This window comes from Bubalus bubalis, chromosome 6, assembly GCF_019923935.1.
Source record: "Bubalus bubalis isolate 160015118507 breed Murrah chromosome 6, NDDB_SH_1, whole genome shotgun sequence".
NCBI classification, from domain to species: Eukaryota; Metazoa; Chordata; class Mammalia; order Artiodactyla; family Bovidae; genus Bubalus; species Bubalus bubalis.
Window position 1 is genome coordinate 107750230 of NC_059162.1, and position 12661 is coordinate 107762890.

At 44.6% G+C, this 12661-nt stretch overlaps 1 non-coding gene across 1 annotated transcript; it reads left to right on the top strand.

Annotated features, from left to right (window-relative positions):
* Positions 1-12084: 12084 nt before the first annotated feature.
* On the top strand, positions 12085-12192 carry LOC112585820. The gene has a single exon (XR_003110403.1). It is a non-coding gene; the product is annotated as a U6 spliceosomal RNA (small nuclear RNA).
* The last annotated feature ends 469 nt before the right edge of the window (positions 12193-12661 follow it).

The window sequence follows — 12661 nt, forward strand, 5'->3', positions numbered from 1 at the left end:
GGGCAGCGATGGAGGAACCCGCTGCGGGAAAAGGGCCGCTCTCCTTCCGCAGCCCAAGAGAAGGTCTGGGCGCTGGCGCTGGAGGGCGTGGAAGCAGAGGGCAAGGTGGGGAAGAAAGCAGTGTCTGTGATTGTTCTGTCCAGTGACCTCCTTCCCCGTTGTACCTTCTTATCTGACTTCACCTTCTCTACCTATCTCAGAGATCTTCCTTTGCCCCAGATCCCGCGTCCCTCGGACTTTTTCTCAAACACCCCAGGCAGAATATGAATCCCGAGTTAAAGGAGCTTCGGGAAAACCCCAGGGAAAACACTACAGACCCTGGCGAGAGCCTGAGAGAACGAGGGAGACCGTGACTTGCGCAAGGTCACAAGGACCGGGCCTTAGTCCAAGGATCAGGACTGTCTCCTTGCCAGAACTCTTGTCCACCCTGCCTGCTCCCGACCCAGCTATCCCAAGCACTCTGCCCTTGGACAACCTCCTAGAGTTCAGTTCAGGTCAGTTCAGTTGCTCAGTCGTGTCTGACTCTTTGCGACCCCATGAATCACAGCACGCCAGGCCTCCCTGTCCATCACTAACTCCCGGAGTTCACTCAAACTCCATGTCCATCGAGTCGGTGATGCATCCAACCATCTCATCCTCTGTCGTCCCCTTCTCCTCCTGCCCCCAATCCCTCCCAGCATCAGGGTTTTTCCCAATGAGTCAACTCTTCGCATGAGGTGGCCAAAGTATTGGAGTTTCAGCTTCAGCAGTGAGGCCTAAATGAGATGGCTACCATAAAGCCCTTTTGCAGGGCCAAACAAAATTAACACTCAACACTTGCTGGAAGTTCCTTCGGGACTCCGAGCTCCAGAGGGCAGACACTGGGTCACATTCACCGTTTAAGAACCCAAGGGCTTGAAGAACAGGGTCTGCCACTCAGTTCCCAGGGTTGCTTGTGGAGTGAATATACTTTGATGTAATATTCTGTAGACAATGATAAGTTTTCCACTCAACGTTAAGTCCGAACTCTGCATTATTCATGATTTCACTTATTCAGAGAAAGTTCTGTTTATGTCTGCCTCCTTCTCTGGTCCATGAAGACAGTAAATTTGTTTCATGAGCAGCTATATCTACAGTATCTAAAACAGAGCTTGGCATAGTAGTAGGCACTGGATTCTTGTTTCACAAGTAAGTGAATTTTAGGAAACCCAGGAAGAGGAGGAGCAAGACTGGGAAATGTGGGTAGTTTGGGAGCCTGAGAAACTGCATTCGAGAGAATTTGTGGTAGTGTTGCTGAAAAGTTAACCAGGTGATCTAAGACAGAAATGGAAAATTTTATTTGAGCAGAATTTGAGAACTAGAAGCTGGGAAGAGCCTCTCAGAAATCTCTGAGAACTGTTTCACCCATTAGAAATCAAGGCAGAGTTAGACCTGTACACTAAATGATGTATTGCTGACAGTTTACATAATCCAGATCAAAGCCCCATGTGATTCCTTAGCAAGAAGGAATGCTATCCAGATGCTGGAGAAGGTGCGGAGAAAAGGGAACCCTCCTACAGTGTTGGTGACACTATGGAAAACAGTGTGCAGGTTCTTTAAAAAAAACTAAAAAAGAATTATAATAGGATTCTGCAATCCCATTTCGGGGCATATATCTGAAGAAAACTCTGACTCAAAAAGATACATGCACCCCAGTGTTCATAGCAGCACTATTTAAAATAGTCAAGCAAACTAAATGTCCATCAACAGATGAAAGGATAAAGAAGATGTGGTGTATATAGACAATGGACTACTACCAAGCCATAAAAAGGATGAAACAATGCCATTTGCAGCAACATAGATACAACTCAGTTCAGTTCAGTTCAGTCGCTCAGCCCTGTCTGACTCTTTTGCGACCCCATGAACCACAGCACGCCAGGCCTCCCTGTCCATCACCAACACCCAGAGTCCACCCAAACCCATGTCCATTGAGTCGATGATGCCATCCAACCATCTTATCCTCTGTTGTCCCCTTCTCCTCCTGCCCTCAATCTTTCCCAGCATCAGGGTCTTTTCCAATGAGTCAGCTCTTCGCATGAGGTGGCCAAAGTATTGGAGTTTCAGCCTCGACATCAGTCCTCCCAATGAACACCCAGGACTGATCTCCTTTAGGAGGGACTGGTTGGATCTCCTTGCAGTCCAAGGGACTCTCAAGAGTCTTCTCCAACACCACAATTCAAAAACATCAATTCTTCGGCGCTCAGCTTTCTTTCACATCCATACATGACCACTGGAAAAGCCATAGCCTTGACTGGACGGACCTTTGTTGGCAAAGTAATGTCTCTGCTTTTGAATATGCTGTCTAAGTTGGTCATAACTTTCCTTCCAAGGAGTAAGTGTCTTTTAATTTCATGGCTGGAATCACCATCTGCAGTGATTTTGGAGCCCAGAAAAATAAAGTCTGACACTGTTTCCACTGTTTCCCCATCTATTTCCCATGAAGTGATGGGACCAGATGCCATGATCTTAGTTTTCTGAATGTTGAGCTTTAAGCCAACTTTTTCACTCTCCTCATTCACTTTCATCAAGAGGCTTTTTAGTTCCTCTTCACTTTCTGCCATAAGGGTGGTGTCATCTGCATATCTGAGGTTATTGATATTTCTCCCGGCAATCTTGATTCCCGCTTGTGCTTCTTCCAGCCCAGCGTTTCTCATGATGTACTCTGCATAGAAGTTAAATAAGCAGGGTGACAATATACAGCCTTGACGTACTCCTTTTCCTATTTGAAACCAGTCTGTTGTTCCATGTCCAGTTCTAACTGTTGCTTCCTGACCTGCATATAGGCTTCTCAAGAGGCAGGTCAGGTGGTCTGGTATTCCCATCTCTTTCAGAATTTTCCACAGTTTATTGTGATCCACACAGTCAAAGGCTTTGGCATAGTCAGTAAAGGAGAGATAGATGTTTTTCTGTAACTCTCTTGCTTTTTCTATGATCCAGCAGATGTTGGCACTTTGATCTCTGATTCCTCTGCCTTTTCTAAAATCAGCTCAAACATGAAGTTCACGGTACACATATTGCTGAAGCCTGGCTTAGAGAATTTTAAGCATTACTTTACTAGCGTGTGAGATGAGTGCAATTGTGCAGTAGTTTGAGCATTTTGGGCATTGCCTTTCTTTGGGATTGGAATGAAAACTGACCTTTTCCAGTCCTGTGGCCACTGCTGAGTGCTGTATACAGTCAGCAAAAACAAGACCGGGAGCTGACGGTGGCTCGGATCATGAACTCCTTATTGCCAAATTCAGACTGAAATTGAAGAAAGTGGAGAAAACCACTCAGGTATGACCTAAATCAAATCCCTTATGACTGTACAGTGGAAGTGAGAAATAGATTTAAGGGACTAGATCTGATAGACAGATTGCCTGATGAACTATGGATGGAGGTTCGTGACATTGTACAGGGGACAGGAATCAAGACCAGCCCCAAGAAAAAGAAATGCAAAAAAGCAAAATGGCTGTCTGAGGAGGCCTTACGAATAGATACAACTAGAGATTATCATACTAAGTGAAGTAAGTCAGAAAGAGAAAGAAAAATATAATATGATATTACTTACATGCAGAATCTAAAATATGACACAAAGGAACCTACCTATGAAGCAGAGACAGAATGAGGGACAGAAACTGGTGGTTGCCAAGGGAGAGGAGGGTGGTAGAGGGTTGCATTGGGACTTTGAGATTAGTGGATGCAAACTGGTATATAGAGGATGGATAAACAACAGGGTCCTATTGTGTAGCATGGGGAGCTATATTCAATATCCAGTAGTAAACCATAATGGAAAAGGATATGAAATAGGATGTGTATCTATGTATACTTCGCTGTACAGAATATGTCCCTATGAGTCGTTTTGCTGTACAGCAGTAATTAACACAACATTATCATTCAACTAAATGTCAATAAAAATTTTAAAAAAGAGAAAAAAACGGTGTGAATCAAGTAAAATTTTAATTTCCGCTCCAATGGCAAACATCTGAGTCAAACTGGCTTACCCAATGTGGAAATATACCATCTCACAATGCAGGAAATCCAGTAGGAGAGCAGAGTGGGCAGATGCTCTGGTTCAACAATGTCATCAGGGACCTGAGAGGCTTTTATCTCACTGCTCTGCTGTCCCCATCATCAACTTCATGCCAAAACTAGCTCCACTCAAAACACAAAATGATGGCCACAGACAGCTGAGGCTGCATGCTTCCTTTTGCCATTCGACAAAAAAACAGTAAAAAAGCAGCATTGGTGGTATGGTAGTGAGCAAAGCTGCCTTCCAGAAGTCCTAAGCAAACATTTCCTCGAATTACATTGATGATTTAGGCCTGTTCGACCCAAACAGGTTTTTGCCATGGGGGAATGGAATGACCATGACTGGATTAGATAAAATTTTTGGAGTTAATTAAATGTTGGGGAGAAGACCATAATGTCTTCTGGACATTAGATGGAATTAGATGACTAATGGAATTAGATGACTTTGGAAATGAGTAAGAGGAAAAGAATAAGGATGAGACTCTCAGGAATACCAGCATATAATGGTTGGGCACAGGAAGAACACGTGAAGTAAACTGAGCAAGAATCATTAAAGAGGAAGAGAATTGGGAATGGGTAGTGGTTTTGGAGGAGAAGGCAATGGCACCCCACTCCAGCACTCTTGCCTGGAAAATCCCATGGATGGAGGAGCCTGGTAGGCTGCAGTCCATGGGGTCGCTAACAGTCGGACACGACTGAGTGACTTCACTTTCACTTTTCACTTTCATGCATTGGAGAAGGAAATGGCAACCCGCTCCAGTGTTCTTGCCTGAAGAATCCCAGGGACGGCGGAGCCTGATGGGCTGCCGTCCATGGGGTCGCACAGAGTCGGACACGACTGAAGCAGCTTAGCAGCAGTGGTTTTAGATAACCAGTGGGAAGGTTCCCCAGATGTCAATCATATCACTATTTCTGGGACTGCCCTGCAATGCAATAGTGGTCCCCAGTGGCCATGGATGGAGTCCTTGACACTACCACCCATCCATAATGGCTTGGTCCAAGACTGGAACTCTGACCCAAGATGAATGGACATGCACCTTGTTTCCCATTTGACCAATCAAAAACACTGACCCAAGGGTCTTCGATTACAATCCTTCTTTGGAATTTTTCTCTCTGGTGCTGAGGATAGATTCAGTCTTTCTCTCAAAAGGTAATGCTATTAAAAGAGCAGAAACAAGGAACAGAGAAGAACTTAGTGGTATGGCATTCCTGATTTGTTTTCCTTGAGGCCTGGTTTCAGTGTGAGACACTGAAATAGTCTAATAAGTTACCTTTTGATTCTAAGCAAGATGAGCTCATGGAGCAGAATTTACTAGTTGCCCATATTAACCTAAAACAGTGAAACGGCCAGTTGTTTCATCTGAAAAATAGGTTTCTTCAGGAGCAGCAATGAATTGCAATTTGGGACAAGCAAGTGTTTGGAGAACCACATGTAAGTCCTGGTAAAACAAAGGAGAGGAAACCATAGGGAAGGGAGAGTTGGGAGGGGCCCCTATAAACAAAATCTTGTGGCTCAGCTGGTAAAGAATCTGCCTGCAATGCAGGAGACCTGGGTTTGATCCCTGGGTTGGGAAGATCCCCTGGAGAAGGGAAAGGCTACCCACTCCAGTATTCTGGCCTGGAGAATTCCGTGGACTGTATAGGCCATGGGGTCACAAAGACTCGGACATGACTAAATGACTTTCACTTCCACTATAAACAAAAAATCCACTGGAGGAAACTGGTAGTTTGAACTATAGTGGCTTTTCAATGGCTTAGTTGTGCCACTCTTATTGGCTGAGTTGTTGCCAGGCAAAGAGAAAATATTTCTGCTGAAATAGGAGGGAAGGGGACAGGGCAAATCTTTAAAAGAATGACATAGCTGTCAGTCAGTTCAGTCGCTCAGTTGTGTCCAACTCTTTGCGACCCCATGGACTGCAGCATGCCAGGCTTCCCTGTCCATCACCAACTCTCAGAGCTTGCTCAGGCTCATGTCTATTGAGTCGATAATGCCATTCAACTGCCTCATCCTCTGTTGTCCTCTTCTCCTCCTGCCTTCAATCTTTCCCAGCATCAGGGTCTTTTCAAATAAGTCAGATCTTCGCATCAGGTGGCCAAAGTATCGGGGCTTCAGCTTCAGCATTAGTCCTTCCAATGAATATTCAGGACTAATTTCCTTTAGGATGGACTGGTTGGATCTCCTTGCAGTCCAAGGGACTCTCAAGAGTCTGCTCCAACACCACAGTTCAAAAGCATCAATTCGTTGGCATTCAGCTTTCTTTATAGTCCAACTCTCACATCCATACATGACCACTGGAAAAACCATACCTTTGACTAGATGGACCTTTGTCGGCAAAGTAACGTCTCTGCTTTTTAATATGCTGTCTAGGTTGGTCATAGCTTTTCTTCCAAGGAGCAAGTATCTTTTAATTTCATGGCTGCAGTCACGATCTGCAGTGATTTTGGAGCCCCCCAAAATAAAGTCTGTCACTGTTTCCATTGTTTCCCCATTTATTTCCCATGAAGTGATGGGACTGGATGCCATGATCTTGGTGTTTTGAATGTTGAGTTTTAAGCCAGCTTTTTCACTCTTCTCTTTCACTTTCATCAACAGGCTCTTTAGTTCCTCTTTGCTTTCTGCCATTAGGAAATAGCTGTCGGACATTATATAAACTGGTTTGAACCAACTAGGTCTAAGATGGCAGAAGATTTTACTTCCAAATGGAACTTGAGCCTCATTATAATATATTAGCATGAAAATATAATGCATTAGTATGATAAATGATACACCCACCAGCAATGTGACAGTTCAGAGCTAACTATAAAAGCCCCAAAAGTGGGCAATGGCCCTATTACTAGAAATCCCTACCCCTTCCCAGAAATAGTTGGAATAATCCTCCCACTCATTAGCTATGAAATTACCCAGCCCATAAAAGCTAACCACCTCGTATTTGAGGGCCTCTCACCTTGCAAAATGGCCTGTACTCTATAGAGTGTGTTTCTCTTTAAATAGATCCACTATTTATCTATCACTTTTGTCTCTTGATGAATTCTTTCTGTAATGAGACATAAAGAACTTGAGCTTTATTAAGTCCTGAGACCAGGTTTGTGATCTCAATTAAAAGACGGTGGGGGGCTTCCCCGGTGGCTCATTGGTAAAGAAACCATCTGCCAATGCAGGAGACGTGGGTTTGATCCCTGGTTCAGGAAGATACTACATGCTGAGGAACAACTAAGCCCGTGCGCCACAACTACTGAGCCTGCGTACTGCAGAGACTGAAGCCTGCATGCCTAGCGCCTGTGCTCACGACAAGAGAAGCCACCACAATGAGAAACCCCTGGACCACAACAAAGAGTAGCCCCCACTCACCACAACTAGAGAAAAGCCCATGCAGCAACAAAGACCCAGCACAGCCAAAAAATTTTTTTAAAATTAAATCAATAAAAACAGTGTGTTCTAGTTGGGTTTGAGTCCTGGCCCGATGTCGCGGTTGCACGCTTTCGCCCCTGCTGGCAGTATAATGAAGCAGCATCACTTCGCGTTGGAGAAGCACGGGGCCTTCTCTTCCTGTGGGGGTCTGTGCTGATGGAGAATGAATGGCACATGCAGAGAGCTCCACCTTTGCGTCTTCTGACTCCACTTTACTTAGGTTTCCTTTTACTAACTTTTACACCTGTCAATCTCAAGCAGAGACTGGAAAAGGGACTTGGGAGCAGGGAGGTCTTTGGGAGGAGATTCTCGGAACCAAGTGTGAGGGACTGAGGAGAATGAGACAGGAAAGAAAGAAAAGCCAGTCTAATGATGTATTATGGAAGTTGCTGCTGACACCAAGCAGGACCCCGTGGGGCTCCTGGGCACAAAAGCCTCTCTGTGGTCTCTGTTTCTTGTTTAGAGGAAATAGGCTCATTCAGCCTCCACGACCTTCCCTGAGTTCCAGAGGACAGGTTCAAATGGTTGCTAATCAGGGAAGGGGGAGATGCAGAGAAAAGGGAGGAAGAATCAAGAAACAATAGTGCAATTATACTCCAACTAAAAAAAAATTGATCTGCACATTTAATGCAATAAAAAAAATAATGCAGCCATGGGGCAGGATCCTGGTGCCCCCTCAAGGGATATACATAAGGGATATACATAATAATATCTTTAAGCCGTTTTGCAGATACTGAATCCCCCACCAGGTGAAAGAAGTTAACTGTCTGCAGCCCACAAGCACCCAGACCCTAGACCAGTTGGAACCAAAATGTTGAAAATGCTAACTTCAGTTACCTCACCACTAACCAACCAATCAGAAGAATGTCTGCAAGCTGATCACGCCCTCCTTCTTGAACCATTATGATAAAACTTCTCTGAAGGCAATGGCAACCCACTCCAGTACTCTTGCCTGGAAAATCCCATGGATGGAGGAGCCTGGTAGGCTGCAGTCCATGGGGTTGCTAAGAGTCGGACACGACTGAGCGTCTTCACTTTCACTTTTCACTTTCGTGCATTGGAGAAGGAAATGGCAAACCACTCCGGTGTTCTTGCCTGGAGAATCCCAGGGACGGGAGAACCTCGTAGGCTGCCATCTATGGGGTCACACAGAGTCAGACACGACTGAAGCGGCTTAGCAGTAGCAGCAGCAGCTACCCTGTCCAGGTTGGGATGCACAGCTTTGAGGACATTACCCCACTGAGACCACTTTTGCCTGATAAAGCCATAAAGCTATTCTTTTTTACTTTACCCAAAACTCTGTCTCTGAGATTCAATTTGGTGACAGTGTACAGAGGCAGGGTTTCGGCATCACTGCTACAGGTAACAGGGTCTTGGTTCTACCAGGACCACTGAGAAGTGTACAAATACCACCCAGAATTAAGAAGCTCAAGACTAAACCAATAATCTACAACCCCCCTCCATCTGCTGGTTGAGAGTTTTCTCTAGGGCTATTAACTTCCTCACATTTCTGGTCTCCTTTGTGACAGAAGACTCTGTGATATCAGAGGAGGTCCTGAGGCTGGCCTTAGGACAGAAAGATGTATTGTATCTTTGAAGTGGGGTGCTGCCAATGAGAAGCAAATTTAAGCTGCACAGAACAATCTACCCTGACTGTGCTGTTATAACAAATTGCCACAAACTTAGCAGCTTAACTGCACAAAAATCTATTATCTTACAGGTCCTGGAAGTAAAAATCCTGAGCACAGTGTGGCTCAGCTTGTTCCCTGCCTACAGTCACACAAGACCAAAATCAAAATGTTGACAGGACCAGGTTCCCTTGTGGGAAGCATTGAGAATGAATCCATACCCCAGATTGTTGGCAGAATTCAAGTTTTATGCAACTGTAGAACTGAAGTCCCTCCTGCTTTCTCTTTAACTGTCAGTGGGGGATCTTTCTCACCTAGAGGCTCTCTGCATATCTTGGCTAGTGACCCCTTCCTCCATTTTCAAGTGAGCAACATCAGGTCCAGCTCGTCTCACCCTTAGAATCTCTCAGATGTCCTCTTCTGCCTCATCTCACCTACCTTCCCCTTTTTATACTTTTAAGAGTTCATTTGATACACTAGGCCCAATTGGATACTCCAGGATGATTTCCTATTTTATGTTGCTGTGGGTTGTGTTTATTTGCTCTGCTGCTGCTGCTAAGTCACTTCAGTCATGTCCGACTCTGTGCGACCCCATAAGCGGCAGCCCACCAGGCTCCTCCCTCCCTGGGATTCTCCAGGCAAGGATACTGGAATGGGTTGCCATTTCCTTCTCCAATACATGCATGCATGCTAAGCCGCTTCAGTCATGTCCTACTGTATGCGACCCTATGGACAGCAGCCCACCAGTCTCCTCTGTCCACAGGATTCTCTAGGCAAGAATACTGGAGTGGGTTGCCATTTAGTCGCTCAGTTGTATCTAACTCTTTGCAACATGCCAGACTCCTCTGTCCATGGAATTCCCCAGGCAAGAATATCAGAGTGGGTAGCCACTCCCCTCTCCAGGGGATCTTCCAGATCCAGGAATTGAACCTGTGTCTCTTACATCTCCTGCATTGGCAGGTGGGGTCTTTACCACTACTGTCGCCCAGGAAGTCTGCAATTAAGAAGAAAAATAGCTAAATACAGCTTAAAGTAGTGCTTCACAAACTTTAATGAGTGTATCAATCCCTTGAGGATTCTTTTAAAATGTAGATTCTGATTCAATAAAGGGCTTCCCTAGTGGCTCATATGGTTAAAAGTCTGCCTGCAGTGGAGGAGACCCAGGTTTGATCCCTGGGTTGGGAAGATCCCCTGGAGAAGGAAATGGCAACCCACTGCAGTATTTTTGCCTGGAAAATCCCATGGACGGAGCAGCCTGGCAAGCAACAGTCCATGGGGTTGCAAAGCATTGGACATGACTAAGCGACTTCACTTTCAATTCTGATTTAATAAGTCAAGGGCGAGGCTCAAGATTCTGCATTTCTAGTAAGATCTCAGGTAATACTGATTCTGATGGTCTCAGACCCCATTTGGGAACTTAAAATATTGTGGGCTTTTTTACTCCATGTTTTGAGGAGTCTTTGGGTTAGGCTAGCTTTAGGGATGGTTAATCCAGTGGTGCAAAGACCTTAGGGCATCAGATCATGTCTGAGGTTTCTTTGGTCTTCTTCTCATGGTTGAAAAGAGAGGGAAACAGTTCTAAGCATCACATGCCCATGTGACAATCTTCAGATGCAGAGAAGAAAATGGCTGTCTTGGAACCCTCTTTTTTTTTCTTTAAGTTTTAAAATTTATTTATTTTTATATATGTTGGCTGTGCATGGGCTTTCTCTAGTTACAGTAAACAAGGGCTACTCTTCCTGATGATGTGTGAGCTTCTCATTGCAGTGGCCTCTCTTGTTGCAGAGCACAGGCTCTAGGTGTGTGGGCTTGTCATTGGGGTACACGGGCTTAGTTGCCCCATGGTGTGGAATCTTCCTGGACCAGGGCTTGAACCCATGTCCTCTGCAGTGGCAGGTGGATTGTTAACCACCAGGTGCCAGGGAAGTCCCTGTAACCCTTTTAAGAATAAAAGAAACTCTTTAAGAAGCTCCCAGTCAGTGTCCCATCAGTTCCTATTGGCCAGAATTGTGCCATAGGCTCACGCCTAAGCCAATCCCTTGCCAAGGCCATTAGAGAACTGTAAACAAAATCATAAAGAAGGGAGGAAATAGGGCTGGCTAAACAGCCAAGAATATCTCCCACAAGCGCCCAGAGTCTATTCTCCCTTTCTTCCTCACAGAACTTAGGCTGTGTTGAGAGAACCATGAAACTGACCCTTGGCAACCTGATGGGACTATAGTCTGCCAGGCTCCATTGTCCATGGGATTCTCCAGGCAAGAATACTGGAGTGGGTTGTCATTTCCCTCTCCAGGGGATCATCCTGACCCAGGGACTGAACCCGAGTTTCCTGCACTGCAAGCAGATTCTTTACCATCTGAACCACCAGGAAAGCCCTGCTTCCCCACTACAGTAAGAGATGGCAGATTTACTCTGTGGAAGAGGAGCAAGAAAGCCTCTAAATTCAGGGGCACCAAGCAGCAGCAAAGGTAGGGGTGAGTTGCCACGTTGAAATCCAGGGAAATGAGTAAAAATATGTAAATAAATATAGGAAGACCAGCCCCTAGAGCACTTCTAAGAAGAAGTCCAGGTGACTCTTCTCTAGAGAAAAAGAAAGAACCTTGAGAAAAATTCTACACATACACATACCTGATCAACCCAGACTGAAATGCATGAGTCAGCAAATCTGTCCCTCAGGTCTTTAATCAGCTTCTTAGTGCCTCCCTCTAAACAAGAATAAGCAGCCAAGATTCCCAGACAGTGAGTGAAAGCCTCTTGTCCGAAATGCAGAGATGAAAAAATAAGCAAATGCACACAAAAAAAAAGTAAGAAAAGGGGAGGAGAATGAAAGAGCGAGGGGGCAAGAACTAGATTGGAGGAATCAGAAATAATTCAGCTAGCCAAATAAACAGGCAAAATGCCACCATCTAATACCTCAGAGATGTTTAATTCATAAAACAAGAACAGGATGGTTTATAAAGTGGGGGTAGGGGTGGGTTACAGAGCAAGAAAGAATCTCAGAAAATTAAAAACAGGAGAGCTGTGCTCGCCTCAGCAGCATATACCAAAACTGGAACGGTACAGAGAAGATTAGCATGGCCCATACGCAAGGATGACGTGCAAATTCAAGAAGTGTTCCATATTTTTTTGATGTATGGCAGACACCAACACAACATTATAAAGCAATTCTCCTCCAGTTAAAAATAAATACATTTTAAAATAATAAAAACCACACACTAACTGAAGGAAAAAAAAAAGTTGAACTGAAATTTAAACTGTGAATAAAAAATTTGGAAGATAAAGTCAAAAAAATCTCCCAAGAAGTAGAAAGAGAAAACAAACTTGTGGGTGGAGTTTGGAAGGAAAAATGGGAAAATTAGAGGGCCAATCATGGAGTTCTATGTCTAATACAAATTCCACAAGGAAAATATAGATAACATTGAAAGGAGAAACAATCAACTAATGCAAGAAAATTTCCTAGACAATGACTTTCCGGATTTCAGTAGCCCTCCCACTGAGAGATGAGTGAAAAGAGATCCACGTAGGATAAATCATTATGAGATTTTGGGGTACTGAAAGCAAATAAAAGATCCAAGTGCTTTTGAGATTATAAAAA